The following is a 6,000-nucleotide window of genomic DNA, read 5'->3' on the forward strand; positions in this document are numbered from 1 at the left end:
CTAACTCAGCAGAGCTTATCAAAAGCAGATGTAGTGGAGGATGTTGACCCTGGGTCTCAGAGCACTCATCACTGCGTAAGGAATAAATCTCTACGTTTATATGGCTAGAGTTTTCCCTCTGAATTAAAGACCCCTGACTCTTCACACTTGTGACTTAACTAGGAAGGCCCTCTTTGCTACTGGCCCCTGAATTCAATGTGCTGACAGTTAAGATGCTCTTAGCATAATGAATTGCAGTCTCTCTTTTTAGAACTCATAAAGCCCCCTCCAATGATGTTTTATGTGTATCACCCACCCGGCCTTTTTAATCTGGCTGGCAAATTCACAGCATCTTAGTCCTGGAGACATCTTAGTCCCACACCCCCTCCACTTTTTTCCAATATTAATTTAATTTAAGTGGTCACTGTAATATTCTTGCCACAGCTGAACAGTGGTTTCCTTAGGACTGCTGGATTTCAAGTTTAAATAATAAATCAGAATATTCATTCAAGATGGGGCTGTGACACTAACAAGGGATGTGGCCTACACTAGCTCTTCATCTCCCAAAGCCTCTACTTCTCCAAAAAAGTGAAATCACGGAACTCAAAAATCTCTTCTGATACTATGGTGACCTACAGTGATACCTGGAGATCCATTGTGGTCACTGGTATTTTTATATGATATGACTATAGTTATTGTTGACAGCTGTAAGTGTGGTTGAAAACAGTCAGCGTACTACCTCTGAGAGACAAGATTTGTAAGGTGGGAATTGAGGAGAGATTGGTTTGGATAGCACCAACACATAGAGATCTCTTTCCCAGCTCACGCTCCATTTGAGAGAACAGTAAATTCCCCAAAATGAGCTGGAAAATGCCCTCTCCAGGGATTCTGAGCTTGAACAGGCCTTGAAGAGTCTGAGTACCGAATATTGCAGAAGTAGACTGTTTACCTTCCTGGCTCTTCAAGAGTGAGGACAGGTCATGCTGAGTTAAATGCAGTCTCATTCAGTCCCTCCACCTCCAGATTCTCACTAGCAACACTGGGTGTAAGAATACAATGTAAATAGAGAGAGATTCAACAAAAACAGGGGCCTGGACTCTTCAAAAATATCAGTGTCACAAAAAACAAAGACCGAGAAACTGATCCAGAATAATGAAGAATAAAGATTAAAGAGACATGAGAACTAAGTGGATCCTGGGCCAGGAAAAAAAAAAAAAGCGATACAAAATTCATTATAGGGCAATTGGAAACATTTGAATATGGTCTGAGGCTTAAATAGTATTGTATCAATGTTAAATTTTCTGTTTTTACAATGGTATTGTAGTTATAGAAGTGAATATTCTTGCCCTTAGAAAATACACACTGAAGTACTTAAAAGTAAAGGGGAAGGATAGCTACAGTTCTCAAATAGTTCAGAAAAAAATAGAAAGGGATAAAGACAAAAATAAAATAATAAAACAAATGTGGGAAAATGCAAACAATTGGTAAATCTGGGTGAAGGGTATGCAGGAGCTCTTTATACTACTCTAATTTTTCTTTGAAATTATTACAAAAAATGTATTTGAAAAGAAGACAATGTAGGAATAATTTCAAAGTGTTGAGACAGAATAATTTTGAACCTAAATTTTATATCCAATCAAACTATTATTCTAGTATTAGAAAAAAATAAAGACATGTTCAGATGTGCAGGACTCAGAACATTTCTTAGGCCATGAACTCTCATTGCAATTATTACTAGAAGGTGTACTCCAGAAAAAAAAAAGGAAGAAGACAGTTCTGGTATGTGCATAGAAATGCAAACCACACAATGAGACAACACTTCACACCCACTAAGATGGCTGTAGTAAAAAAGATGGATAACTGTAAGTGGTGACAAGGATGCAGGAAAAGTGGAACCCTAATAAACTGCTAATGGGAATGCAAAATGGTCCAGCCACTTTGGAAAACAGTACGGCAGTTGCTCAAAAAGTTAAGCACAGGACTTCCCTGGTGGCACAGTGGTTAAGAGTCGGCCTGCTGATGCAGGGGACACGGGTTCGTGCCCCAGTCCAGGAAGATCCCACATGCCGCGGAGCGGCTGGGCCCGTGAGCCATGGCCGCTGAGCCTGCGCATCCGGAGCCTGTGCTCCACAATGGGAGAGGCCACAACAGTGTGAGGCCCGCGTACCGCAAAAAAAAAAAAAAGTTAAGCACAGAGTTACCAAATGACCCAGCATTTTCACTCCCAGGATTATACCTAAAAGAATCGAAAACATATGTTCACACAAAAACTTGTACACTAATGTTTGTAGTAGCATTACTCATAATAGTAAAAAAGTATAAACAACCCAAATGTCCATCAACTGATGAATGGATAAACTGAATGTGATGTATCTATATAATGGAATATTATTCAATCAAAAAAAAGGAATGAAGCACTGATCCATGCTACAACATGGGTGAATACTGAAAACATTATGCTATGTGAAAGAAGCCAGATCTACCAAAATGCAAAGAAATACGAATTAAAACAATAATAAAGCATTCCCAATCAGATTATCAAAAAATTTTGTTTTATAATATTAAATTGACAAGAATAAAAGGAAACAGATACTCTAATATACTATTAAAAAGGATATAAATTCAAGACAGTTTGCAAACGTCTCTCAAACTTTTTAACATATCTATTAAGTGAAGTTGAAATTCAACTGAAAGAAAACTACCACAGAGAAATTTTCACATATGTTTCAAAAAGGAACACACAAGAGTATTCACTGTAACACTGTTACAGGAAAACATAGAAACAAATATAAATTTCCATCAGTAGAGGAAACATTTAAAAATTGTGGCATAATCCCTTTTGTAGAATATTAAATGGATATTAAAGAGAATAATGTAGTACTAATGTGAAGCTAGCTCTAAGATACATTGTGAATTGGAAAAGCAAGTCATAGAACATCAGAGAGATGATGTTACTTGTAAAAAGAAAATAACTGTATATGTACTTATATGTATGTAGCTACAAAGAAATAAAATTGGAATTATGCTCACCGAATATTTAACAGTAACCTCTAAAGGGAGGGGAGACTCGTGTGCTAGAATGAAGGAGGGCTTTATTGTTTCCTCTCCACTTAATAATTATTTTAATGTTTTACAGTAAGAATGTATTCGTGTATTCTGTACTTTTTAAGACAAAAGACAGGAAAGAAAAGTAACCTGATTGAGGGGGAAGTGTACTAATAGAAAAAACAAAGTGGAAGGAAATACTACAGTGGCAGTATCTATGGTGAAATTAAGGTTGATGTTTCTCTCTCTCTCTCTCTCTCTCTCTTTCTCTCTCTCCCTCCCTTTCTCTCCCCCTCTCTCCAAAGTTTCTGTAACAAAATTCCAAACTTGCTTTTGGAATGAAAAACTTTTTAAAAAATGTGTCTCTAGGCTGGACAGTAAATTCCCTGAGCACCTGGTATTTCTCTGACTGGCTTCCCAAAAGTAGCCTAGCCCTTCCGAATAGAAACCTAAAGATCCATGCATCTTTAGGGAAAAGGGATGGGGACATCTTTTTGTATTGCAGTTTTAGAATGGTTTCCATCAAAACAGTTAAGTAAACTTACTATTTTATTTTTTTAGATTATCATGCAATCATAAAACCATATGATAATGATAAAGATGATGATGAAAAACTGTTTACACAGGGAAATGTTTCTGACAGTTTTAAGTGGAATGAAAATAAGCAGGAAACAAGATGGTAGACTCTAATTACATATGGACAAAATTAACAAATGTAACTCACAAAAAAAAGTTCCTGATGTAGAGTGACAGGATTATGATTGATTTTTTTCAATGTTTCTCTTAAAATTGTTCTAACTGAAGATAAAAACCACTGGGAAGAAAAGGAAATGAACAGACAATAAATGGGAAATAATTTCTTTGGAAGACAGGTATTGTCTATTAAAAGTAAAAATAGAAAAATTCGGATCCTTAGTCCAGAAATTGCCCTGTGTACAACTTCAAAATATTTTTCAAAATACTTTATATATCATATATCAATATATGAATAAAATATATATGCCTATGTATTACATATATTATAATTATATATATAAATATATATATATATAGAGAGAGAGAGAGAGAGAAAAGAATACTCAGTGTAACATCGTTTGTTATAAAAAAAAGTAGGAACAAACTTAAAAGTCCATCAATAGAGGAAACAAAAATTTTTTTTCGATTTGTAAACAATATATCTGATAAGGGGTTAATAGCCAAAATATACAAAGAACCCATACAACTCAACATCAAAAAAGCAAACAGCCCAATTAAAAAAGGGTCAGAAGAACTGAACAGACATTTTTCCAAAGAGGACATACAGATGGCCAACAGGCACATGAAAATATACTCAGTATTGCTAATCATCAGGGAAATGCAGATTAAAACCACAGTGAGAGATACCTCACACCTACCGGAATGGCTATTGTCAAAAAGACAGCAAATAACAAGTGTTGCTGAAGATGTGGAGAAAAGGGAACCCTCCTGCACTGTTGGTGGGAATGTAAATTGGTGCAGCCACTATGGAAAACAGTATGGAGGTTCCTTAAAAAGCTAAAAATGGAGTTGCCACATGTTCCTGCAATCCCACTCCTGGGCATATATCTGGAGAAAACTTTAATTCGAAAAGATACGTGCCCCCCAGTGTTCACAGCAGCACCATTTACAATAGTCAAGACATGGAAACAACCTAAATGTCCATCGACAGATGAAAGGATAAAGAAGATGTGGTATATATACACAATGGAATACTACTCAGCCATAAAAAAAGAATGAAATAATGCCATTTGCAGCAACATGAATGAACTTAGAGATATCATACTAAGTGAAGTAAGTCAGAAAGAGAAAGACAAATTAACCATATGATATCACTTATATGTAGAATCTAAAATATGACACAAATGAACTTATTTACAAAACAGAAACAGGCTCACAGACATAGAAAACAACTTATGGTTATCAAAGGGGAAAGGGGGTGGAGGAAGGATAAATTAGGAGTTTGGGATTAACAGATACACACTACTATATATAAAATAAGTAAACAACAAGGTCCTACTGTATAGCACAAGGAACTATATTCAATACCCTGTGATAAACTATAATGGAAAAGAATATGAAAAAGAATATATATATATAACTGAATCACTGTATTGTACACCAGAAAACAACACAACATTGTAAATCAACTATATTTCAATTAAAAAAAAATAGATGTGGTATATATATAACATAATACTACTCAGCCATAAAAAAGAATGAAATCGGGCTTCCCTGGTGGCGCAGTGGTTGAGAGTCTGCCTGCCGATGCAGGGGACACGGGTTCGTGCCCCGGTCCGGGAAGATCCCACATGCCACGGAGCAGCTGGGCCCGTGAGCCACGGCCGCTGAGCCTGCACGTCCGGAGCCTGTGCTCCGCAACGGGAGAGGCCACAACAGTGAGAGGCCTGCATACCACAAAAAAAATAAATAAATAAATAAATAAATGAAATCTTGCCATTTACAACAACATGGATGGACCTAGAGGGTATTACGTTAAGAGAAATAAGTCAGACAGAAAAAGACAAATAATGCATGATTTCACTTACTGTGGAATCTAAAAAACAGAGTAAATGAACAAACATAATAAAACATAAACTGAGTCATGCATACAAAGAACAAACAGGAGGTTGCCAGAAGTGGGGACAGTGCAGGGGATGAGATAAACAGGTGAGGGAGATTAAGAGGTACCAAAAATAAATAAATAAATGTGATGGAAGTAAATAAATAAATAAATAAAATGTTTTCAGTTAGAAATGTGAAGTTGGGGGAATTCCCCAGCAGTCCAGTGGTTGGGACTCAGTGCTTTCACTGCCGGGGCCTGGGTTCAGTCACTGGTCAGGGAAGTAAGTTGCGGCATGCATGTGAGATCTAGTTCCCCAACCAGGGATTGAACCCGGGCCCCCTGCATTGGGAGCACAGAGTCTTACCCACTGGTCCACCAGGGAAGTCCCTGAAACT

This window comes from Physeter macrocephalus, chromosome 20, assembly GCF_002837175.3.
Source record: "Physeter macrocephalus isolate SW-GA chromosome 20, ASM283717v5, whole genome shotgun sequence".
Lineage (NCBI taxonomy): Eukaryota > Metazoa > Chordata > Mammalia > Artiodactyla > Physeteridae > Physeter > Physeter macrocephalus.